The sequence below is a fragment of the Oncorhynchus masou genome, chromosome 22, assembly GCF_036934945.1.
Source record: "Oncorhynchus masou masou isolate Uvic2021 chromosome 22, UVic_Omas_1.1, whole genome shotgun sequence".
In the NCBI taxonomy this organism is placed as follows: Eukaryota; Metazoa; Chordata; class Actinopteri; order Salmoniformes; family Salmonidae; genus Oncorhynchus; species Oncorhynchus masou.
This window is the reverse complement of record NC_088233.1, coordinates 43,370,681-43,398,325: the sequence shown is the minus strand read 5'-3', so window position 1 is coordinate 43,398,325 and position 27,645 is coordinate 43,370,681. Positions and strand designations below refer to the sequence as shown.

At 42.5% G+C, this 27,645-nt stretch overlaps 1 long non-coding RNA gene across 1 annotated transcript; it reads left to right on the top strand.

Annotated features, from left to right (window-relative positions):
• Window positions 1-1,290: 1,290 nt before the first annotated feature.
• LOC135508739 (uncharacterized) lies at window positions 1,291-27,355 on the top strand. Its single transcript, XR_010450853.1, has 3 exons — window positions 1,291-1,482; window positions 26,012-26,136; window positions 27,237-27,355. It is a non-coding gene; the product is annotated as an uncharacterized LOC135508739 (long non-coding RNA).
• The last annotated feature ends 290 nt before the right edge of the window (window positions 27,356-27,645 follow it).

Below are 27,645 nucleotides of genomic sequence, written 5' to 3'. Positions count from 1 at the left end.
AAAAAAAATAAAATGTTAACAGCTGGCAGTAAAGTGCCATGACAAACAAGACGTCCATGTCCTCTCCACTGTCCATACAGCAACCATGTCGGCCACAGGGAAGGTGGACCACCTGACGGGAGAGAGAAACAAACCAGACAGGGCAACATCAAACCAGACTGCGTGCTTGACTATAACCTCAAAATGGGGGCAGAAAATGACCAAGTGGTATAAGATATTTTTTCAGGGTAGCGTCAAAATACAACATGCCAATACTTCTGACGCATTTAGCATGGTTTTGCAGAGCTAATAGAAGAATGTAACTAGCTACAAAAGTGTAGTAGAGTTAAATTGGTTATTCCATCAAACGTCAAATTATTAGAATAGTACACAACGCAGAACAGAACAACCAGGTTGTTGAACAGGAATATTCCAAGTTCAGACAGAGGGGGGAGGCAGATCGCTATGATCGCCAAAAACTTTAGTTTTGGTGTCTTTTTTAAATTGTTGCGCTACTGGTGCTGCCTGTTGATGTTAGGTAGGCAGCTACAGTAGCTGAATGATGTTAACATCTTCGGGTTTTGTTTCATTAAATGTATTTTATTTCATCTGGGTGCTTGTGTCACCTACTAACACCCTGGTACTACCCGTAACTCCCGTTCTCCTCAGTCGGAGAAAACACAGAGAGAAAGGTATGTGTTGTAGATTACTCTTTTGTAGAAGTACATAACTTGAAATAAATAAAACATCCCAAGGTTAATGCTGTAGGAATTGTTATAAGGGAGTGTGAGACTATTGAAACGTAACTTTCAGAGTTGTTATTAATACAGTTTACAGAGTGCTAAAAGTGCTGCTGTTGCAAGCTAGCATGCCTTTCTGTGATGCCTATACGGCTTGCTGAGTTGCGGACTGGTGCTAGCGTTGCATTATGGGAGATGTAGTTTGGTCCTCCACGGTCCGAATGGAATAGAGGCGATTTCACTTTGTAACTTGTTTATGTTGCAGTGGTTTTGTACATGAGTTGTTTTATTTTGCTACTGTCAACACTGAAAGCACCTAGCAATGTATTGAGGATGTGAGACAGGATATGTGTTTTACATTTCTTCATGCTCCTGTGTAAAACAACTTGTCAGATGGTGCATTGGAGACTGATGGGTTCCTGTCCTGTCTTTTCACAATACTATTGCAGGTATGGTTCTATTGTCTAGGAAATAAGATTATACATGCTCTGTATTAAGGACTGGTTATTATTTTATAGTATACATTATTGCTTTATGTATGAGTGTGATTGTGTGAGTCTGAGAAAACACTGAGAGAGAAAGAACAACTTGTCAGATGGTGCATTGGAGACTGATGTGTTCCTGTCCTGTCTTTTCACAATACTATTGCAGATCAACATAAAAGCCTAAAAGACAGCCGTGGTATCGCTCTTCATTTCTTGGTTCTCCTGTGGTACATAAGAAACCCGCTACATAAGCACGATTGAATATAACACCATAAAAGGTGAGTAACATGAGTAACGTTACATCGCGTGTCCGCGGTTATAAGGAATATACACAAAAACATTATGCTACAGTAGAAACGACATAACACGACATGCAGAAACTATTATAAGGTAATAAGGCACTTTGATGGAAACGCACACATTTACAAAGTTATTATTGGTAATGAAAAGAACTTTGATTGCGATGCAGGCGACAGGTGGAACATATGAATACATGTGTGCAGGACGGCAGATGAGCAAATGTCTGCAGACTTGAACTGCACAAACAATTGAGAAGTGTTTGGGGAATTTTGTCAGGGTCAGAAATGTCTAAAAAATGAATTAGTCCGCAAAAGTAAAAATGACTACTTTTATGTGAATGAATGAGGTGGAACACACCTCATTTCAAACTGTTATTAGAAAATAAAAACTTACTAGAAAATAATTTAAAATTGACAAATAAAAACAGGCTGCGTGCTTTGGTTTGAGGGCAGCGTGGAATAAATGTACTGTTACCTAACAATCACATTCTGGAATGGAGAGAACGTTCGAACATCACGTGCATAAAAAAACTCACGCATGAAAGAGATATTTGGAACTCACGCATGAAAGGGTTAATAATGAACGTGTTGGAGTCGGGACGAGAAAGAGAGATGCCAGGCAGCATTCTCAGCCAGTCGAAATCATGAATCAGCTGGCATAATTTTTATGGAAATATACAAAGAAATGTCAATTGAAAAAAGGTAAAACAAAAGGAAGGACAGCGAGTTTGCAGTCTTTCTAGCACCAGTTTGAAGTTATTGTGTTAGCTGTGTTGTTGGCTAGCTCCTCTGAACAATAGTGTCCTAACAAGAGAGCACATTTTTTATGCCGGGTGAAATCATACCACAGGGTTCAATTCTCGGGCCGACTCTTTTCTCTGTATATATCAATGATGTTGCTCTTGCTGCAGGCGATTCCCTGATCCACCTCTACGCAGACGACACCATTCTATATACTTCCGGCCCATCCTTGGACACTGTGCTATCTAACCTCCAAACGAGCTTCAATGACATACAACACTCCTTCCGTGGCCTCCAACTGCTCTTAAGCGCTAGTAAAACCAAATGCATGCTTTTCAACCGATCGTTGCCTGCACCCGCATGCCCGATGAGCATCACCACCCTGGATGGTTCCGACCTTGAATATGTGGACACCTATAAGTACCTAGGTGTCTGGCTAGACTGTAAACTCTCCTTCCAGACTCATGTCAAACATCTCCAATCGAAAATCAAATCAAGAGTCGGCTTTCTATTCCGCAACAAAGCCTCCTTCACTCACGCCGCCAAACTTACCCTAGTAAAACTGACTATCCTACCGATCCTCAACTTCGGCGACGTCATCTACAAAATTGCCTCCAACACTCTACTCAGCAAACTGGATGCAGTTTATCACAGTGCCATCCGTTTTGTCACTAAAGCACCTTATACCACCCACCACTGCGACTTGTATGCTCTAGTCGGCTGGCCCACACATATTCGTCGCCAGACCCACTGGCTCCAGGTCATCTACAAATCCATGCTAGGTAAAGCTCCGCCTTATCTCAGTTCACTGGTCACGATGGCAACACCCATCCGTTAGCACGGCTCCAGCAGGTGTATCTCACTGATCATCCCTAAAGCCAACACCTCATTTGGCCGCCTTTCGTTCCAGTACTCTGCTGCCTGTGACTGGAACGAATTGCAAAAATCCCTGAAGTTGGAGACTTTTATCTCCCTCACCAACTTCAAACATGTGCTATCTGAGCAGCTAACCGATCGCTGCAGCTGTACATAGTCTATTGGTAAATAACCCACCCATTTTTCACCTACCTCATCCCCACACTGTTTTTATTTATTTACTTTTCTGCTCTTTTGCACACCAGTATCTCTACCTGTACATGACCATCTGATCATTTATCACTCCAGTGCTAATCTGCAAAATTGTAATTATTCGCCTACCTCCTCATGCCTTTTGCACACAATGTATATAGACTCGCCTTTTTTGTACTGTGTTATTGACTTGTTAATTGTTTACTCCATGTGTAACTCTGTGTTGTCTGTTCACACTGCTAAGCTTTATCTTGGTCAGGTCGCAGTTGCAAATGAGAACTTGTTCTCAACTAGCCTACCTGGTTAAATAAAGGTGAAATAAAAAATAAAATAAAATAAAATACCTAATTAGCTCATTGTTATTGATGTATACTCGAAGCTGGTGTTTGGAGGATATTGTCACGCCTCCCACTCCCACGCCTCCCACTCCCCCTCCGCGCCAGGCTACCTGTCTGTACATGCACCTGTCACCATCACTACGCGCAGGACTCACATGGACTCCTTCACGTGGTTGATTGCCCCTGTATATCTATCTGTTCCTCGTGGTGTTCCCTGTGTACGCTTTACTTGGTGTTGTGTGTTCCTGTCCAGCCGCTGTTCCTGTTCTGTTTAATGTCTTTCAGTTATCAAACCTTCTCTCCCTGTACCTGTATTGGCACTTCGTCTCAGGCCTATAAACACCCGTGCCAATATATCCTCCAAACACCCGCTTCTCCGGCATTATCACTTAAATATCCACAGCCATTGGAGGCTGGAAAGTCCCACCTAAAATTGAATTTGCTCATCAGAGGGCCCGTCACTGCTTGCTTGAAACAAAGCACAACGCTGGAAATCTGTCCTCATCCACAGAAACTAGTCCCATCGTTCTATGACGAACACAGATGGTTTTATATCAATTTCAGAGAGAGCGGTAGAGAGACTCTGACACAGATGTACTGCCAGTTCCTTGTTGTTTGGCTGTACTCTGAGTATACAAAACATTAAGAACACCTTCCTAATATTCCATTGCACCCCTTTTGCCCTCAGAACACCCTTGTCGAGGCATGGACTCTACAAGGTGTCAAAAGCATCCCATAGGGATACTGGCCCATGTTGATTCCAATTCTTCCCACAGTTGTGTCAAGTTGGCTGGATGTGCTTTGGGTGGTGGACCATTCTTGATACACACAGGAAACTATTGGCACCTACTACCATACCTCGTTCAAAGGCAATTAAATCTTAAATCTTTTGTCTTGCCCATTCACCCTCTTGAACGGCACACAATCCATGTATCAATTCTCTTCTTCTTCTGTATTATGGTGGTCCACAAATAAATGTCATAGGCTGTGTATCAGTCTACTATTTTATAGTATGAATTCATTACACTTTGTGAATAAAAAAAAACTAAATATAAAAACTAAGACTAAACTTACCAACTAACCCTGATCCCTTTAAAACCTCACCACAATGCCACTACTTTGGCCCTATTTGATTCTACTCCAGGCCGGCAGCCTGGGAGGATGGGACATTATCATTCAAAACATCTTGTAACTCTTCGGCAGTGAAATCTCGTACACCAAATTACTTCTCTTCAGCTGCCACCACATCGTCTATCCTCTGTGATTTACATTCTATTCCTGCGGTACAATTGACAACCATGACCATGAATGCCAAAAAACAAACCTAGGAAGAAAACAAATACACACTCGCACACCAAAGCTGGTGTTTGGAGGATACCCGTGCCAATATATCCTCCGAACACCGGCTTCTCGGACATTATCACTTAAATGAACCACATTCATATGCAATACATAAGCAAACAAAAATATTAACTTGGGGTTGTTGTGAAAAGCGGACATGCATTTATGAAAATAAAAATCTATTTATTATTTATTATATATTTTGGTAATGAAGCACAGATTAGATGTTTTTGAGACAAGAATTTGGTGCAATGCCATAGGCCTATGTTTACTGACCAGATTGAATAGGCAAAGGTACAGTATAACTATAAAATACTATAAAAATATGTTAGATAAAAAACATTTCTCTCTCTCATGTATATATAAAGTCAGCAAAAGAAGAAACGTCCCTTTTTTAGGACCCCGTCTTTCAAAGATAATTCGTAAAAATCCAAATAACTTCACAGATCTTCATTGTAAAGGGGTTAAACACTATTTCCCATGCTTGTTAAATTAACCATACTGCACTCCCAAGCAAAAAGGCAGTAACTGCTCATTTGGTCGAAAATGAGTTAATGTCATTTTTTGTTACATTTAATGCGTGCTTAATCATGTGGACATGTATCCCGCCACTATTGTATTATGTTTTGGAGAAAATGGGGGTCGTATTAGCAGTAACTGCAAAAAGTTACTGTGAAACCAAGGTAAATTGCAGGAACTGAACTTACTGCCTTTTAGCTTGGTTTCAACCTGCCCTTGGCTGCAGATACTGCGTTTACCTTTGAATCATATAATTTTATTCTGATAGTGATGCTATCGAACCTGTATGACACTGACTGACAGCTACACACCCATACATTGCTAATCTAGGGATACAACACCATGGCACATCATTCCCGGGGGAAATGATGGTTAAAGTTGCTCTGAAACGCCGACATCCAGACACTGGTAAGAACTAGCTAGCTAAGTAGATCTGACACCAAAATGAATTAGCTAGCTAGCAGGCTAAGCTAGCTAACTAGCTAACGAGCATAGACTAACAATGCTACCTGCTCTCATAAGAGATCTGCAATTGATACTAACGTCAATCTATTATCCATATAATGAATTATATTCTGAAATTTCATCTGCTGGTTTCTTTGAATCAGTACACCATACACACGATTACTAGCCAGTGACAGCCACCTCGCCAAAACTGACGCGCCCCGACCAAAACTTCAAAACCTACCTAGCTAGCATTAGCATGAAACAATAGATTTGTGCTACATGTTCCCATAAGAGACGATCAGCAGTTTATACTAGCTTCAATCTATTATACCTGGATTTAATATTATCCTTTTAGTTGTATTCTGACATTCAATGGGTTATTTGAATCCGTAACGTTACACCACACACACGATCTCTAGCCATTTGACGGTCATTTGGACGGGCACCCCATACTGAATTGTCAAAAGCCACGCACACTCGTTTTCCAGATGAGCGCGCACACAGCATTGCAAGCTCAATAATATATTAATGATATATCTACTCACATGTTCAGGATTTCTGGTTGTCTTTTATATTCCAGTATTGCGTGACTGTACTGGCCAGGAAAGTTAAAATCCCAAATTGTATCCATCACCTTTGCTGAGCCCGTGGACACAACTCCAGAACACCTATCAAACAAGAAATCCAAGATTCCACCAATGGGTAAGCCATGTGGTCCCAAATGCAAGAGGCAATGTATTCAGAATATTTCAGAGGTTAGGTGAAAGGAAATATGAGAAAAGTATTGGGAGATGAATTATAAGGAGAAGAGGACATGGATCTTCCACACGGTGGCACAGCAATCTAAGAAAAATCTTACAGTTGGTGCTGACAGTCGACGCAGCAAGTCGTTTCTGTTTCCATCTTCTAAACCAGAGCGGTTCTGCAAGACAGGTGTGCAAAGTGTTTTTTTCTGACAACATTGGGCTACCACCCCAAAAATGACAGGTTGATTGTCACAGTCACCACCAAACTGATTCCACCAAAGGATCAGAGGGGAAAGAAAGCTTCAGCGAGAAAATTGAACATGAATCCAATCCTGTAACACATTGAGTCCTTCCATCCCAAAATCAGCCACTACAGACGAGTGCATGTCCCACATCGCCTCTAACTCCTTAGTGATGTCAATATTTGGTTCATTCATAATGACTACAAGGAGAAGAACAAAGATGCCAGCTGCAGTTATGAAACCTATCGCAAGGCAGTAAAGGGAAGGAACATCAGCTTTGTAAAGATTGGAGAGGAGGAGTGCGAGCTCTGTTTGGTGCAGGGTCATCATCTGAAGATGGAGCACAGGGAGAATGAGGCCATGGAAACCCTAGCCTGCCAAGACAACAGCCATGCAGCACCTGAATTCACAATCACCAACCCAGACTGTATGCAATGTAGAAAATATGAGGAACATCAGAAGTCTGCAGGGCTGATGCACAGAAAGATTGGCCTGAGGACTGGTCTGTGAGGAGCGTTTATATGCAAAAAGTCACCATGCTTCCTCACATGCCAGGTGTGAAAACAGCATTGTTCACAAGAAGAATCGTTGCCTATCACGAGACATTCGCCAACATTGGAAAGATGTCTCAAAAGAAGAAGTAAACAATCTCAGCTGTATGGCATGAAGGAACAGCTGGTTGGAAGGCAGAGGAGATTACTTCCTCTTATGTAACAGCACTGGAGAGTGAGAGAGATGTCAAACATGCAGTGTATTGGGTGGATAACTGCACTTCTCAAAACAAAAACTGGTTCCTCCTAACATCACTGGTGAGCGTTGTCAATGCTGTCTCACCTTTGATGGAGGACATTACCCTCAAGTTCTTGGAGCAAGGACGCACCTTCATAAGTGCAGACAGTTTCCACCATGGCGTGGAGCAGGAAATGAAAGCTCGACCTGGAGGTGTGGTGTACGACTTCGGGGACTTCCTCCATGTGGTCGCTACTTCAAATGCAGGCAAGGTGCAGGTGGTCGGAATGAAAAAGGAAATCATCCTGGCATGGTAAGCTGGCCATTCCATCGTCAATCTGAAGTAGGGAGCAGCACCAAAGCTGGCAGAGATGGCTGAGATCCAGTTGAGTCGTGGATCCAGGAGCCTCTTCTACAAAGTCTCCCATGAAGAAAAGGACTTCACAGAGTTTGACTTCATCATGAAGAAAGTCACTCTAGAGACACCCTCGATACTACGTATACAGGATAGAGAGATAGAAGAGTCCAAGAAGATGGACATAATCACCAAGATGTGTGTCCTCTGATGCCTGCAAATCGAAGGCAGTTCTGCAATGACTTGCCTGTGAACAGCATTACTGAGGATGAGGAGTGATATTGAAGAGCACTGAAGAAGTTTTACTAAAAAATGAAATGTTACTTAAAAATGAAATGTAACTATTCAGTGCTTTATCAATTGTAGCTAAATGTCATTTGGGTCCTCTTGTGAATATGAACATGTAAATATGTTTAACATTTATTCTTAAAGCTGTTATTTATTCATTCAAAAGTGTTATTTGAAAAATAAAATGTTTTTATTATCAATCTCATGGTGATTGTCTTATAAATTGTATTACCCTATGGTTAACACACGGGACGAGACCCGATTGACCATGCAGAGTCCTCAATAGTAATAATAATAACAGTAGTAGTAATAATAGTAATAATAGTAGTAATAATAGTCATAATAATTATAGTCATAATAATTGTAATAGTAGTAATAATTATAATTGTAGTAATAATGTATGGCATTTCTGTAGCGCTTTTCATAGAATCTCAAAGCGCTTCAACAGCAAAAAACAAACAAGCAATATATCAGGAAATGTCAACCAATAGAGGCCAAGTCTTTGAAAGCTGCATCCTCTGAAGATGGAGGGTCCGTTCATGGCTTGAGCGGAGAGAGCTGGTCAGAGAATGGTAGATGATGGTGATGGAGTTTGCTGATGATCTTGTAGAGGGCAAGTCTGGGAACCAGCCTGAGTCTTATAGCCACTGGATTTCTCTTCCACTCTGGGTAGCACCCACTTGGGTGATGCCTCAGCGTTTCTGGGCACCAGAAAGCTCACCTCACAAAGTTCCAAATAGTAGCTAGTCATCCTCACTACGAACACCCCACTGCAACTCTCTGAATCAGAGGGGTTGAGTTAAATGCAGGAGACACATTTCAGTTGAATGCATTCAGTTGTGCAACTGACTAGGTATGTTCTTTCTTTACCTTTCCATCCCAGCATATTCTGTAGTATTCATAGTCTACTCATAGTATATTCATAGAATATTCATAGTATACTCATAGTGTACTCATAGTATATTCATGGTATGTCGTGTATATATTCCTACTTCCCTTCCCTTCCTCCTTTTTAAAATATGTTTCTATTACATGGTTGTATTTATGTCTGTGTGTATGTGTGTGTGTATTGCACTGTTGAGGAGAGCCTGTGAGTAAGCATTTTGCTGCAACATTTACGTCCTGTATTCTGGGAATGTGACCAATATATTTTGATTTGATGATAGCCAGGCACTAATTAGCCAAATAAATATAAGGTATTATGAGCCAATGGTAACCTATTAGGCATTTATTAAGTTTTTTCTTCTTTATCTAATACATTTTTTTATTCATTCACAACTAAGATGTTGCTGGGTCAGTACAGGCATTGTGGTCCCCTGGTCTACTGGTACCAGAGTTGTGAGAAAGGATGCTAGGCCTAGCAGAGACGGCTCAGTGGCGGTAGTGTCACGCCCTGAACATAGATATCTCTGTTTTTCTTTATATTCTGGTTAGGTCAGGGTGTGACGAGGGTGGGTACTCTAGTTTTTTATATGTCTAGGTTTTTTTGTATGTCTAGAGTTTTTGTATGTCTAAGGGTTTTGTTTATCTTTGTTGGCCTGATATTGTTCCCAATCAGAGACCGCTGTTTATCATTGTCTCTGATTGGGGATCATATTTAGGTTGCCATTTTTCCCACTTTCTGGTGTGGGATCTTGCCTATGTGTAGTTGCCTGTCTGCACTGTATTGTATAGCTTCATGTTTAGTTTGTTCGGTGTTCATTCTTTTAATAAAGAGAATGTATGCATACCACGCTGCGCCTTGGTCTCCTTCATACGACGATCATGACAGGTAGGTGCAGTGGCGGTAGTAAGAAAACAGAAAGAGACACACAAATGTAATGCCAATTGCATAATATGTAATAGTGATTACAACTAGGGTATGATGTGTTGCTAAATTGCCAGGGCTGAATTTTTTTTCCAGTCAGCCAATGCTGTATTGTGTATTGTACCATATCACAACGTGTTGCTGAACCCCTGAGCAGCACGACTTTCCATGTTTGAAGCGGGCCTGTTGTTTTGGCAAGACAGCTGTGCATGGCTGCATCTCACTGTAGCAGGCTGTAGACTATGTTTTGGTTATTTGCCTTTTGTTTGCTGCATTCGTTTACTGTTAATGTAACTAGCCTTAATACACTGTAGATTGTGTCATATCTTTATCAATCTTTCATTTTGTTTACTAGTCATACTACTTGGTACCGCTGTTCACGTTCATTCGTTGCATTCACAGTTGTGTCAGTAGTCTATTCTAAGCCAAACTGTTATTCAGTAGCCAATTTTTGTTTGCATGCATGAATAACTAGGTTACTAGGCTACTTTCAGCATTTAGTTTGTGTTATTTTGGTAAAACATAGGCTGTTTGTAATAAGTGAATTACCTTATCTATCTTGTAGCCTATATTCATTACCAAACGGACTTGCTTTAGTGTGTAGGGCACTGTCCATGATGCTGATACGCAGCGGAAATACTACAGATTTTGCACCAACCTACCTTACTTCAAATGCACTCAATGATCTCTGAGTCTCAGCATTTGAACTTTATGTTTGTGATATATAAGCAGAATTCAATATAATTCCAATGCAACAACTCCCAAAAAAGTGCCCCCTCATCGATTTCGACTGCCCCCTTAGTAAATGTTTCCTGACGCCTGGTGTGCGTGAGCGGCCTCGGGCATACGGGTCTGTTTAGATGGCAATTCCTAACACACAATGATCTAAGCCAAATCGATCCATTTTATAGACTTGATGTTGCGACAGTGGATTTACACATGACCTCAGACATGCACCCTTTTCCATATTTTTTTCAGTGTAATCAATACAAGAACTGTCTACAGTCCATCATTTCAAGGTATGCCTTTAGCGATAGAAATGGACTTACTTTTCGGGCCTCGTCGCCGTCCATGCTATAGTCCTAGTTCTTCTCCGTTCTCCAAAATGAGCTGGGAAAACTTCATCTGAGGTTGCCAAAGCTTGAATGGTACTGAATATTATTAAACTGGCTTAGAAATAAGAATGAATAGAAATAAAAAAAACATTGAAATTATTGCGTCACAATACCAGGCAAGCATTGGGAGTGTACCCATTAAGTTACCAGTCAATTTCCAGGGTTAGAGTTCCAAGCCCATTCTATTCATTCTTATTTCTGTGAGCCCAGGCCTACTCCCATCATGAAGTAATTTGCAGTCCACATCATTAAGCATAAATCTTAGACCACAGATGCTGAGATGCACTATTTTGCTAAAAATATATAGCTTTTACCCTTTGGTGTAAGCTATACAGTACCGTTTAGAAGTTTGGATGTACCCACTCCTTCAAGGGTTTTTCTTCATTTTTTACTATTTTCTACATTGTAGAATAGTGAAGACATCAAAACTATGAAACACATATGGAACCATGTAGTTACCAAAAAAGTGTTAAACAAATCCAAATATATTTTATATTTGAGATCTTCAAAGTAGCCACCCTTTGCCTTGATAACAGCTTTGCACACTCTTGGCATTCTATCAGCCAGCTTCACCTGGAATGCTTTTCCAACAGTCTCGACAGAGTTCCCTTTTCCTTCACTCTGCGGTCCAATTACTCTCAAACCATCTCAATTGGGTTGAGGCCAGGTCATCAGGTGGATCACTCATCACTCATCTTGGTCAAATAGCCCTTACACAGCCTGGAGGTGGGTTAGGTCATTGTCCTGTTGAAAAACAAATGACACTCCCACTAAACACAAACCAGATGGGCTGGCGTATCGCTGCAGAATGCTGTGGTAGCCATGCTGGTTAAGTGTGCCTTGAATTCTAAATAAAGCAAAGCACCATCACACCTCCTCCTCCATGATTCACGTTGGAAATCACACATGCAGAAATCATCCGTTCACCTCCTCTTTGTCTCACAAAGACACGGCCGTTGGATCCAAGATTCTCAAATCGCAGGCTGTCAAATCAAAAGGCACTCCTTCGATAAAGTTGTTTTTGACTAAAATGAAAACATGTCATTTTCACAAGGTTGTGGAGTAACATGTTCAACTACTTATTATTGGCTTTAATTCAGGTTGTGCCTTTAGATTGACAAAATTAACAACCAATGCAAGAATTTTTCACTTGTCAAACCCTGCCCTGGTCTGCTTGGTTTGTTTCGTAAGCGTTCAAGAAAGTCTGGTGATGTTGCGCGTCTTGGTTCAGAAATTCTGATGTAACATTAAGCCTGTTAGAAGAACGACATTTACAGGAAAAATGTACAGGAATCCTAGTCTTTCTGCTTGTATCTTTGGTGCTAAGCTATCAATGCTAGTTAGCTAAATATCTAAACCTGCTGCATCTGAAATAACTATCGTTTAACGTTAAATACAGCCTCAGTGGCTGTTCAAGTAAACAACAACACTGGAGGCCTATTGGAACTAATAACAAGTAATTAAATACAAAAAATATAGGCTATTTGGAAAAGACACAATGGCTGCAACTTCGGTCGGTGATGGTGTGAGTGGTTTTGCCAAATGGACCCATAGGAGTTTGAGCCTTGAACAACAGAAAAATATTGAGAAACTACTCTCATTCTACAGGTTTTTAAGCATCTAGTTACAGACGTTAGACTAAGACATCCAGAGCAACACATAGCAGGGAGCTCCAATATGATCAGGAAACTAGACAGGTTATATAGATCTCTGAAAATGACTGTCAATCATTTCTTGTATTAGTCATCTCAGGGATGGTACTTCAAAAATTTAGCAGAAGCAATTTCCGGTTTAGAGGTAGTGCGTACAGCCCAGTGCATCACTGGGGCTAAACTTCCTGCCATCCAGGACCTCAACACCAGGCGTTGTCAGAGGAAGGCCCTAAAAATTGTCTAAGACTCCAACCACCCTAGTCATAGACTGTTCTCTCTGCTTCTGCACGGCAAGCGGTACCGGTCTCGGTCCAAGAGGCTTCTAAACAACTTCTACCCCCAAGCCATTAGACTCCTTAACATCAAGTCAAATGGCTTCCCAGGCTATTTTCAGTGCCCCCCCCCCCCCCCCCCACACCCTCTTTACACCGCTGCTACTTTCTGTTGTCATCTATGCATAGTCACTTTAATAACTCTACTTACATGTTCACACTACCTCAAATAACCGGTGCCCCGCACATTGACTCTGATCGGTACCCCCCTGTATACGGTCGGTTATTTCACTGCTGCTCTTTAATTACTTGTTACTTTTAGCTCTTATTCTTATCTGTATTTTTTAACTGCATTGTTGGTTACGGACTCGTAAGTAAGCATTTCACTGTAAGGTTTACATGTGACTAAAACAATTTGATTTGATTTGTACAGCTCTGATTCAATGTCTTTAAGGTGATTGGGACATTCGTGTGTCCTAACAGGGTGAGGAGACAAAGTAGCCATTGATGGTTGTTGTTCTGGGGCCTGACAGGTTGCACAGCTAACTGGCCATTCTGGAGCAGTATCTTTCCTGTATGACTGGCAGGGTATTCAGGGCTGTGTGGTGATCAGTTTCCAACTACATCAGTTGGTTCCAGGCCCATTGACTAACTGGATGATGCTAGGATTCTCCAGTAGTGGAATGGTTAGTTGTCTGGTTGTGAAGGAGAGTCTGTGAAAGTTCTGTCACTAAAGCCTTGTTCACCCTGCAATCATTACAGGTGAAGCTGGTTGAGAGAATGCCAAGAGTGTGCAAAGCTATCATCAAGGCAAAGGGTGGTTACTTTGAAGAATCTCATCTATTTAGATTTGTTTAACACTTTTTTGGTTATTACATGATTCCATATCTGTTTTTTCATAGTTTTGATGTCTTCACTATTATTCCACAATGTAGAAAATAGTACAAATAAAGAAAACCCCAGGAATGAGGGAATGAGTATGTATGTCAAAACATTTGACTGGTACTGTGTAAGAAATATAAAATAATAGCAATGATACATGTCCATTGGGGGGGGGGGGGCAATTTTACCAACACAAAAAAGATTCAAACTTGTCTAGCGTATTTTGTTTTGTCGACATTTGGAAAGGTCACCAACAAAATTCCTGTTTCCATCAGGCCTGTCGTGATATTTTTTTCATCCGCCATGTACTTTTCTCGCAGTAAAAGGTTGGATGGAAACCGGATTAGTGTGACCATTTACGGTATCTAGTTGTTGATTCTAAAGAGCAGAAATGTGTGTCTTACTACTCACAATCATTCCAATGCCTAATTGGTCTGTGGGTGGAAATTGTTATGTTGAATGTGGCAAAATGTCCTGCAGGTCACATTCTACATATTCCTTCATATTCCTTTGGAAGTCAGGTAGGATGGCAGATATTAGCTCTGGGTGGTTGGCTGTGATTACAGTTGGGAGCAGGCCCTGCAGGAGACATGGAGAGGGACAGAACCGGGGAGGGTGACCTCAGGTTAACTACAGGTTACTTAGAGCGTAGGTCATAGACTACGACTAAGAAGCGTTATGAGGGACGTAGCACAACTCCACACGCATTTTCATTTGAATTGGATCCCTGGACTTTGATGGAAAGTTGTGCATTGTGCACAAAGACCACTATCTCGCAATAGATCCCCAGCCACCATACACAATGACATATAGCATATTTGTTTTAGTTTGTGGACGTGCTACCTGTCCCAGACCTGCTGTTTTCAACTCTCTAGAGACAGCAGGAGTGGTAGCGATACTCTTAATGATCGGCTATGAAAAGCCAACTGACATTTACTCCTGAGGTGCTGACTTGCTGCAGCCTCGACAACTACTGTGATCATTATTATTTGACCATGCTGGTCATTTATGAACATTTGAACATCTTGGCCATGTTCTGTTATAATCTCCACCCAGCACAGCCAGAAGAGGACTGGCCACCCCTCATAGCCTGGTTCCTCTCTAGGTTTCTTCCTAGGTTTTGGCCTTTCTAGGGAGTTTTTCCTAGCCACCGTGCTTCTACACCTGCATTGCTTGCTGTTTGGGGTTTTAGGCTGGGTTTCTGTACAACACTTTGAGATATCAGCTGATGTATGAAGGGCTATATAAATACATTTATTTGATTTTGTCCATTTTAAGGGGCCTCTTTTTTTTTGTCATAGATGGCATATGTCCATAGCTGATTTTGCCTAGTTTTTATTGGATTGCTCCTCAAGCGGCCATGACAGAAGCCAAACGTGAGTTGGCTTGGGTGTGTGGTTTGATGTTTGTGTTCTTGAATGTGTCCTTGCCACCTCCAAGACCAACACCAAGGCAAAATTGAGTGTTAAAAAAATATGTTGCTATAGTTTACTAATGTTCTCTGTATCAGACAACACAGTGCCTAACACCTCTTTGCTCTAAAATAAGACCTTGTCCAAGGTCAGGAGTTTTCCCTGGTCAGTTCATTTGGTAAGGAAAACCTCCTTACCCTGCTCATACTTTACAGATATGCCGCTGGGTCAAGGTCGGACCCCATCCCTTCAGCATCACTGTGCTTCCTCTATGTATGAAGGGAGTGAATACTGAATATACATTGCTTTTCCACTCTTTGGTTTACTGCTGCTGGCGAGTGTATGTAGTGACCTGCAGGGGCACTCTCAAATTCCAAATGGGGTTTGAAGGCATTTGTCAGTCCACTTCATCCTCGCGCAGGAAAAATACACTCATGGCTGTGCTTTTAAAGAAGAGACATGCTTTTAGTATGTGTTACGGTTTTCTATGTGTGAAGGAGAGTCGGAACAAAATGCTGCGTGTAGATTACGATCCATGTTTAATAAACTCAAGAAACACGAATCAAAATACAAACACTACAAAAACAATGAACGTAACGAAAACCGAAACAGCCTAATACTGGTGCTGTCATGCATAGGTGTAATAGGTGGCAGGGAAGTCATGCGCATGAGAGTCAAATAGAGTGTAAAATTGAGTTTTTTAATAAAGTTCACGGAGTATGCTCCATAACACTAAATGTACGTAAACAAACAAACATGGGTACGAGGACCTGACGCGCACCTATACAACATCACACTACACTGACAATAAAACGATCTCTGACAAAGACATGAGGGGAAACAGAGGGTTAAATACACAACAGGTAATGAATGGGATTGAAAACAGGTGTGTGGGAAGACAAGACAAAACCAATGAAAAATGAAAAAAGGATCAATGGCAGCAGCGCCGGACAGGCGGAAGACTCCGGCAGCAGCGCCGGACAGGTGGGACACTCCGGCAGTGGCGGAGAGGAGGAAGGCTCTGGCAGATCCTGGCTGACTGGCGGATCTGGAAGAGTCTGCCTGACTGGCGGATCTGCAAGAGTCTGGCTGACTGGCGGATCTGGAAGAGTCTGGCTGACTGGCGGATCTGGAAGAGTGTGGCTGACTGGCGGATCTGGAAGAGTGTGGCTGACTGGCACATCTGGAAGAGTCTGGCTGACTGACAACTCCACGCTGACTGACAGCTCTGGCTACTTCATGCTGACTGGCGGCTCTGGCTGCTCCATGCTGACTGGCGGCTCTGGCTGTTCCATGCTGACTGGAGGCTCTGGCTGTTCCATGCTGACTGGCGGCTCTGGCTGCACCATGCAGACTGGCAGCTCTGGCGGCTTCTTGCAGACTGGCAGCTCTGGCAGCTCCTTGCAGACTGGCAGCTCCTTGCAGACTGGCAGCTCCGGCTGCTCCATGCAGACTGACAGCTCTGGCTGCTCCATGCAGACTGACAGCTCTGGCTGTACCCATGACAGCTCTGGCTGTACCATGCAGACAGCTCTGGCTGTACCATGCAGACTGACAGCTCTGGCTGTACCATGCAGACTGACAGCTCTGGCTGTACCATGCAGACTGACAGCTCTGGCTGTACCATGCAGACTGACAGCTCTGGCTGTACCATGCAGACTGACAGCTCTGGCTGCGCTAAACGGGCAGGAGACTCCTGCAACGCTGTAGTGGCGGAAGGCTCTAGCTGCGCTGAACAGGCGGGAGACTCCAGCAGCGCAGGAGAGGAGGAAGGCTCTGGCAGCGCTGAACAGGCGGGAGACTCCGGCAGCGCAGGAGAGGAGGAAGGCTCCGGCAGTGCTGGAGAGGCGAGGTGCACTGTAGGCCTGATGCGTGGTGCTGGCACTGGTGGTACTGGGCCGAGAACACGCACAGGAAGCCTGGTGCGGGGAGCTGCCACCGGAGGGCTGGGGTGTGGAGGTGGTACTGGGTAGACCGGACCGTGCAGGCGCACTGGAGCTCTTGAGCACCGAGCCTGCCCAACCTTACCTGGTTGAATACTCTCGGTCGCCCTGCCAGTGCGGCGTGGTGGAATAGCCCGCACTGGGCTATGCAGGCGAACCGGGGACAACGTGCGCAAGGCTGCTGCCATGTAAGCCGGCCCAAGGAGACGCACTGGGGTCCAGATGCGTAGTGCCGGATTCATGGCATTTGGCTCGACGCTCAATCTAGCCCGGCCGATACGCAGAGCTGGAATAGAACGCACCGGGCTATGCAACCGCACTGGAGACACCGTGCGCACCACAGCATAACACGGTGCCTTCCCGGTCCCTCTAGCCCCCCGGTCACCACAGGAAGTTGGCGTAGGTCTCCTACCTAGCGTTGCCATACTCCCTGTGAGCCCCCCCCATACATTTTTGGGGCTGACTCTCAGGCTTCCATCCGCGTCGTCGCGCTGCCTCCTTGACTCTCAGGCTTCCATCCGCGTCGTCGCGCTGCCTCCTCATACCAGCGCATCTCAGCTCTCGCCGCCTCCATTTCTTCCTTGGGGCGGCGATATTCTCCAGGCTGATCCCAGGGTCCTTCTCCGAATAATTCCTCCTCCCATGTCCATTCCTCCTTTTGTTGCTCCTTGGGGCGGCTACACTCCCCTGGTTTAGCCCAGGGTCCTCTCCCGTCGAGGATTCCCTCCCAAGTCCAAAAGTCCCTTTTTCGCTGCTCCTGCTTCTGCCTTTGCTGTTTCCTGTTACCACGCCGCTTGGTCCTGTTGTGGTGGGTGATTCTGTCACGACTTTCATTGTGGGAAGGAGGAGCGGACCAAAATGCCGTATAGTTTTGATTCATTTTATTAAATACGGAAACAACACACGATAAACTAACAAAATAACAAACCTACGAAAACCGAAAACAGCCCTATCTGGTGCAAAACACAGAGACAGGAACAATCACCCACAAACACACAGTGAACCCCAGGCTACCTAAATATGGTTCCCAATCAGAGACAATGACTAACACCTGCCTCTGATTGAGAACCATATCAGGCCAGACATAGAAATAGACAAACAAGACATCCAACATAGAATGCCCACTCAGATCACACCCTGACCAACCAAAACATAGAAACATACAAATAAACTATGGTCAGGGTGTGACAGCTGTTGGCTAGAGCACACGTGTCTAGACCAGAGTGGGCACATTCTCTATATAACGCAAACAATTTTGTGACAAACCATCAATAGAGTTGAAAATGCGATGGAAACCCAATTGTTTTTTATTATTTGGTACAGTACATGGGAATTTAACCGCAAAAGTTATTTTATGTGCACTACGTCTTAATCTGTAACAAGTCAATTTGATGGAAACACACTGGTGGGAAAATATGCATAATTTCTTCATACAGGAGTTTGAATTTTCACATGAAAATCTGTAGCCAATTGGATGGAATTCTAGCAACTGACAGGAAAATATATTTATTTTATGCATTTGTGGTGATTTAAGAATGGTATTTACAATTTTGCATATGGATAGGAATAAAATACCTCTAGTTACAGTATGTCAGATACCAAGATTATCATTGACAGAACAGGATGGTATTTAAAATATTGTAGATAACAGTGTTACTCAACTGGACCTCTAGAGTTACAGTTTGAGATACAGAGATCAGTTGACAGGTCTTCTGAAAAGGACATACCAGGCCTTTCCTGCCAGTATGATTTTGACCGTATTGTATCACTTTTTTGTTGTGGTTAGGCACTGTTTACTGGACAGTCTCTGGTCTCATGTCCGTTTATTCATGTCTGACTCCCAAATCCAATAGTCTGGAACAATATCCCTCCTTTATTTTTTACATGGTTAATTAGCAGGATGTCTGTTAAGCAGGGGAAACAATAATGTGGGACATAAGGAGGAAATGTCAGCATGGATTTGTGTATTAGCTTCTGGCAATGTGGGGATGGAGAGTAAACAAACATGTAGAGTTCCTAACTAGTTTATAATCAATTCAGCTGGACTTGAGAACAAACAGATTTTTTTTTTTTACTAATTGCGTAATCTATAACACATTGGTTGATGCTTGACGGTTTTCCAAAAATGATTTGGACAAACCTTGACATTTTGGTTAGAGAGGCAGTTATTCTTTATTAGTTATACATTATAAAGGGGTGGGTGTGCATGAAGTTATGCTTAAATCCTCTAAGGACATAGAAGTCTAAAAACGATCAAGTAGTCTGAAACAAAGTACATCCATCTTTATTAGAACTGTTTGTCACGACTTCCGCCGAAGTTGTCTCCCCTGCCTGTTGGGGCGGTGCTCGGCGGTCGTCGTCACCGTCCTACTAGAAGTTGGCTCCCCTGCCTGTTGGGGCGGTGCTCGGCGGTCGTCGTCACCGTCCTACTAGAAGTTGGCTCCCCTGCCTGTTGGGGCGGTGCTCGGCAGTCGTCGTCACTGTCCTACTAGACTACCTCTGACTGAAATGAAATAATATCTGCTCAGAATAATTTTGAGGCAAAATCCTTTCTAAAACATTTCAAAGCCTTATCAGTGCCCCTTTCCAATTTAATTTGGTTTGTTTTTGTGTTGTTAATTTCTCTCTCTCTCTCGCTGTTGACAATGAGTTCAGCAAGGCCTGCTACTACAGTTAATACGTCTGTCTTGCACTGACAGGAAGTTTCCAAATTGTCATCAGTGGCACTGTTATCAAGTGATTGATTCTCTCATAACTCACTTGGTTGTCTTGTTGGGACATTTGTGCATATCTCAAACTGACTTATCTGTGGTTACGTACCAAATGCACCCTATTCCCTGTATAGTGCTCTACCCTGGTCAAAGGTAGTGCACAATATAGGGAATAGGGTGCCATTTGGGATGCTCAATGCAACCTGTCAGTATGGCTCTTTCGGGGGATTCATGTCAAATCTTCCCATTTGATCTCAATTTCAAATAGAATCCCACCCTGATAGGAATATCAGATTGAAAGGGCTTCATTGTTGTTTATTCATACATCATCACAGGGACGGTTTTCAGAAAGTTGGGGAGTCTATTGATAACAATTCAGACAAATCCTGTTCACTGCATCAGCAGAAGTGTGATAGTCATTTGCTTTGAGGCATATTGTTTTATTTGACATAATTACATCATAATTGAATATATAAAGGAAAAGATAAAGGTTAAGAAAAAGGCTAATAGGATTTTAGGGTCATTTAGATTATGTGCTTTACTGTTCTAAACTACTGTAACACAGTTATTAACACTATTACCATTTAGAGCCCACTGCTGTAGGAGTCTGTCAGATTGTGTGCCCATTAAATGTTAAATCAAATCAGAAGAAAAGTGATAAATTATTCTGAAGTACTCAGATATTTACCACAGTTAATTTTGTAATGTCTGATTTCAGTCTAAGGGCCACAAATGATGTGTGATCCCCTACAGCAGCACTGGTTCTTTAATATTTTTGATTTGAGATAGACAAGTCATTGACCTGCCTACCCCAGTGCCGTCCCTGGCCAGGATGACTTGAAGAAAAGAGTACAGAGACGACGGATTAACAGGCAGCCTTATGGCCTATGATTATTTAGTCTCAGCACAGAAGAATATACAAGAAAAAGCTGTAGGGTGATTTATTTTCACACAGGGTAGACAACATTTCTCTTTTACCATCCTCCTTAGGTCCGGTCAACAATGATGATATCACTTTTTGAATAACAAACTTCAAAGATTATAATAACATGACTTCAAAGAAAGATCATCAGTGAGCTTTCCACATAAAAGTCTGACTTAGGTAATGCACTTGCCTGATGCACGCACAACTATTGGATGTTCTTAAGTCTGACTTAGGTAATGCACTTGCCTGATGCACAAATGTTGGATGTTCTTAAGTCTGACTTTAAGCCCTTTCTTCCCATTTTCTACTTGCTTCAATAAACATACCATATCTCATATTACTGACTTTACCCGACAATGAATAATGCCATAGTATAATTTTAGTCCGCTTATATACAATAGGCAGCTTAATTCAATATATATTACATAATATTCATTTTCTTCCTTAAATCATGTTTCGTCGTGCTTTCCAGACATGAAGGAGACATCAGCTTTCTAATGCTTACCCGCTGAAGCAGAAAGCAATTTAGAGCCACTGTGCTCTAGTGGAGTAATAGGTTCACATATTGAATTTTTTTCAGTTGGGCTCTGGAGTGTGTGTTCAGACTATAGCTTAATCTCTTATATCTCTCATTAGGTGCTGTGAGGCAGATGAGGGAGAAAAAAGAGCCACCAGTTCTCAGGGAATACATGTACAGTATTTGTAACCCTGACCCATGACACATACATATAGGGAGATGTACACTTGTCAGTCACATCTCAAAGTATACTGCATTCAACACATGCATTTGTCTGGCAAGGAGACTGCTCCCTTTGTGATGTTCCATTGGTTAAAACATGACATCAGACAATGAAAAAGGAATCTTTAACCTTTTTTCAAGCTTTGGATAAAAGCGTCTGCTAAATGACGTACTTGATATTGAGCAACTCAGGGTATAGAATGTCAAAAGGAACAGAGGTGGCTTTGTACACTGAACATCAGTGTCGGTTCCAGGCATAAGCAACATAAGCAGTTGCATAGGGCCCCCGACTGCTAGAGGGCCCCTCGACCCAAAAAATAAACGTACCCCCCAAAACTTTAACTCAGTAAAATGTGGTTGTGCATATACATGAAGTATGTGGACACCCCTTCAAATTAGTGGATTTGGCTATTTCAGCCACACCCGTTGCTGACAGGTATATAAACTCAAGCACACAGCCATGCAATTTCCATAGGCCTTACTGAAGAGCTCAGTGACTTTCAATGTGGCATCGTTAATGAATGCTTCCTTTCCAATAAGTCAGTTTGTAAAATTTCAGCCCTGCTCGAGCTGCCGTAGTCAACTGTAAGAGCTATTTTTGTGAAGTGGGAACTGTCAAAGGGCAACAACGGCTCATCCGCAAAGTGGTAGGTCACACAATCTCACAGAATGGGACCGCTGAGTGCTGAAGAGTGTAACGCGTAAATATGGTCGGTCCTCTGTTGCAACAGTTACTGCCACATTCCAAACTGCGTCTGGGAGCAACGTCAGGACAAGAACTGTTTGTCGGGAGCCTCATGAAATGGGTTTCCATGGTCGAGCAGCCACACACAAGCCTTAAATCCACATACACAATGCCAAGCGTCTGCTAGAGTGGTGTAAAGCTCGCCGCAGTGGAAACACTTTCTCTGGGGTGATGAATGAAGCCTCACCATCTGGAACAACAGACGATTCTGGGTCTGGCGAATGCCAGGAGAATGCTACCTCCCCCAATGCATACTGCCAACTGCAAAGTTTGTTGGAGGAGGAATAATGGTCTGGGGCTGTTTTCCATGGTTCGGGCTGGGCCCCTTAGTACCAGTGAAAGGAAATCTTAACCCTACAGCATACAATGCCGTTCTAGACTATTCTGTGCTTTTAACTTTGTGACAACAGTGTGGGGAAGGCGCTGTCCTGTTTCAGCATGACAATTCCCCCATGCACAAAGCGAGGTCCATACAGAAATGGTTTGTCGAGATCGGTGTGGAAGAACTTGACTTACCTGAACAGAGCCCTGACCTCAACCCCATTGAACACCTTTGGGATGAATTGGAACGCTGACAGCGAGCCAGGCCTAATCGCCCAACATCAGTGCCCGACCTCACTAATGCTCTTGTGGCTGAACGTAAGCAAGTCCCCGCAGCAATGTTCCAACATCTAGTGTTATAGCAGCAAAGGGGGAACCAACTCCTTATTAATGCCCATGATTTTGGAATGAGATGTTCGACGAGCAGGTGTCCACATACTTTTGGTAATGTAGTGTAGTTTTGCCGGCTATCGAAACTAGTAATAATTATGGCCAAATGCCGTGCCCAGTGGCCCTGACCTCCAAAGGGCACCCATTTATTTTGTTAGTCATTCACACTCCGATATCTTATTAACATGGCATAAGTCATTACAAAATGTGTAGAATTGCAGGAAATTTGCTTTAAATCTGCAAACATTTCGATCCACCCCATGGCAAAATGGGTAAAGTTGAGGGGAGGGGGGAACTGTAAAACTGCGATTTTTTTCTTTTTACCTGTGCCCCTAGGCATACTGAGTATAATTGCATGACATTTGTTATAAAAAGTTCTCACTGTCCCATAGCAAAATATGTAGAAATCCAGAGTTACAAGATGTTGAATGATAATCCTCCCAGGCGGCTGGCCTGGAGTAGTATCAGATAGAGCCAAAGTAGTGGAATTGTGGTGAGGTTTTAATGGGATCAGGGTTAGTTGGTAAAGTAATTGTTTTTGTATTTAGTTTTAGTTTTTATATTTAGGGTTTTTTGTATTCACACTATAAAATAGTAGACTGATACACAGCCAATACAGCAGCATGCACCTATGACATTTATTTGTGGACCACCATAATACAGTAGAAGAAGAGACAATTGATACATGGATTGTGTGCCGTTCAGAGGGTGAATGGCCAAGACAAAAGATTTAAGATTTAATTGCCTTTGAACAAGGTATGGTAGTAGGTGCTAATAGTTTCCTGTGTGTATCAAGAATGGTCCACCACCCAAAGCACATCCAGCCAACTTGACACAACTGTGGGAAGATTTGGAATCAACATGGGCCAGTATCCCTATGGGAAGCATTTGACACCTTGTAGAGTCCATGCCTCGACAAGGGTGTTCTGAGGGCAAAAGGGGTGCAATGGAATATTAGGAAGGTGTTCTTAATGTTTTTTGCACTCGGTGTACAGCCAAACAACAAGGAACTGGCATTACATCTGTGTCAGAGTCTCTCTGCCTCTCTCTCTGAATTTGATATAAAACCATCTGTGTTCGTCATAGAATGATAGGACTAGTTTCTGTGGATGCGGACAAATTTCCAGTGTTGTGCTGGAGATATTGTAGTGATGGTGACAGGGGCATGTACAAACAGGTAGCCTGGCACGGAGGGGTAGTGGGAGCAGCCGTGACAATATCCTCCAAACACCGTCTTCAAAGATACATCAATAACAATGAGCTAATCAGTTACAATTTCACCTGGCATAAAAAAATGTGCTCTTGTTAGGACACTATTGTTCGAGGAGCTCGCCAACAACACAGCTAACACAATAACTTCAAACTGGAGCTGGAAAGACTGCAAACTGGCTGCCCTTCCTTTCGTTTTACCTTTTTTCAATTGACCTTTCTTTGTATATATCCATAAAAATTATGCCAGCTGATTCATTATTTCGACTGGCTGAGAAACGCTGCCTGGCATCTCTCTTTCTCGTCCCGACTCCTGACCCCCTACACGTTCATTACTATGGGACAGTTGGAGATCGAATTAGAATATTTGAAACAATGTTGCAGATGTCGGAGAGAGACTAATGTTTATACAAATCTCCACTGTTGAAAACTCAATGTTAGTCTAAAGAAATGTGAGATAATGTCTAGATGCCTTTTTATAGTGGAGATCAAGTTTATAACTTCCCTGCCTGGGCTGATGAGACAGTCAGATGGAACAGAGTACATAAGCATTTTAACGTCATAGATTTAGCTGGTGGTAACTTGTGGAATAGACACCGGCTGGAATGCCTTTAACCAATCAGCATTCCGGATTATACCCACCCATTGTATAAATGGGTGATGAAAGTGTTATGAAGTCCTAATGTTGGTAACCTTCAAGTAAAGAATTATGTGTGTCAAACTACTAACAGGCAGGGTTGCCACACAACATACTGACCCACAAGTTATGATTAAGGTTATCTCGTTCACCAGATACTTAAATAGCCGGGGGATGAGGTCCTGATTAAGGTGGAGCAGCAGTATAAACACCACACTACAAAAGTGAGTTTGGTCACCAATGAGCTGAGTCATCATGCCCCGAAAACACCTTATTGTACTACATGCCTGCAGGAGAGGGAGAGAGAGACGGAACACTGGCTAGCAGATCTAATCCCCTTATTAAAGCTGAGTCTGAACTTGCATTCCAAATGGTACTCTATACAGTGCTCTACTTTTGACTAGACCCCTTTGGGCCCTGGTCAAAAGTAATGCATTGTATAGTGAATAACGTGTCATTTGAAATGCAATCTGGATCTCCTCAACACAATTATAGGGATGAGTTTCCCCGTTCCACTGTGCCTGAGGTTACGGTAAAGCCACTCACATGGAGTGGGCTTACAACTGCTCCTCTTCGCCTCAGCCTCTAAGAGAGGGGCTTCCCTGCAACTATGAATGGGCCATGATAAATTCCTCTTTTTCAATATGTCTGTCCTCTTCTGAAAGTAAGTATTACTTTCTTTGTCTCCCCAAGTTAGGCAAACAGAGGAGTCACATAAACATGTGGTGCATAAATATCATATCAAATCATACTAAACCCATGTGCCAGGCTTCATGTTTCCGGATGCAGAATACTTGCAAGAATATGGCAGCTGGCCGTAAGACTCACATGCTCCGTAAACTTCAAATATATACAACCTGAAGTATATACACTGAGTGCACAAAACATCATGAACACCTTCATAATATTGAGTTGCACCCTTTTTCCCCCTCAGATCAGCCTCAATTCATCGGGGCATGGACTCTGCAAAGGGTCAAAACCATTCCACTGGGATGCTGGTCCATATACTGTACATGATTCATCAAACCCTTCTCTGCCAAGGCAGAGTTAGAGGAAGATGTAAGTATGCGTTTCACCAGTTCTTCTCAGCGCATGTGATAAATACATTGATTAGATTCTCTGACAGAAGATATTTGTCACCATCTTGAGGCCTTTTCTACCTCTTTCAGGGCCGTGACAATTAAATAAATATGTGAATGTCATGCAACTTCAGACCGTCTAACACCAATATAGCTTTTGTTGAGCAAGCAAATATCGCCATCAAGTTGACATACATGAATTCACTTTTATTCATTTACATTAATTCTACTATAATATAAAGCTCCATAATGAATATCTTAATACTGCACTATGGATATCATTATATACCCTTATTGAAGTCATAAAATGACTAAGCCTAGTTCATACCCTTCGTGTGCAACACAAGAACGCTTCACAAAATGCTGATCCTGCGTTCTTGTGTAGAGCGTTTTTTGTGTAGCTGCTTGTAGTTATTTCTTGTGTATGTGTGTAGGGTATAAACTACGCTTTAGTCCCATGTCATCAAGTGAATACCTAAATTAAAATGAAAAATTCTGAAAGATACAATATTAATCAAAATCTGCACTGCAAATGCTTTATTAAAACAACCATTAAAAAGTATGTAAGTGATTGAAAAAACAAATACATAGTTCCTCAAAGCTCAAAAGGTTTAGCACCACTTTCCTAATCGTAAGAGTAGAAGCTGCTGTCGGCCTACCCTCCTTGTCATTTTTTAATTTAGGCTAAATATCCACATCAAATTTAGAGGCTGCAATGGACGTGGATCAATGATTACAATAGGGAGATGGCATCAGATGTACAGCACATCTAGTCAATTGGTTGGGCTTCTTAGCTTATCTTCCTAATCACATGAGAAGCTGTAGATGTCTGAATGACATTTAGAAGCTCACATTCCTAGTTACAGGAGTGGGAGCTAATAAGGGATCAAATGACCCAGATGGAATTTTGGTGTTGACTAGCCTGTAGTGGATCTTCCATAAGGAGTATAAACTAATGGTAAGCTAGTCCACTGACAGCCTGGTTCAAATATAGCACCATTAGGGGACTCAAAATGAAAACAGAAATGAGCAACAAAAATAAAAATGTTGTATTGAGGCCAGTTGTGGTGTCCTCCTCAGATGTAGCCTGGCAAAAGCAACTGACATGGGCTGCACGTCATCCAGGCCACCCATCAGAGGACCCAGAGGACTTGCAGGTGACCAAGTGTTTCTCGGCCTTCTGGACTCCCCAGAAGAAGTCCCGGATGCCTTTTCTCATCTTGGATAATTTAACTGGCAAGAAGATGAAAATATGTAAGAATTTCAGATGGAAAATTGTCTGAAAAAACAATAATTTATTGCTTCTTTATACTTCTTTATATATAATTGTCAAATAAGAACATTTCCCACCAGGAATACTCACTCATAGGTGGAGAATCCACAAGCAATGTACATCTCTGGCTAGTTTGTAGTGTCTGTAAGGACAATGCACATGTTGGACTGTGATCAGAATTCAAGGATGCATAATTCAACTTCAATTTCACTTCCT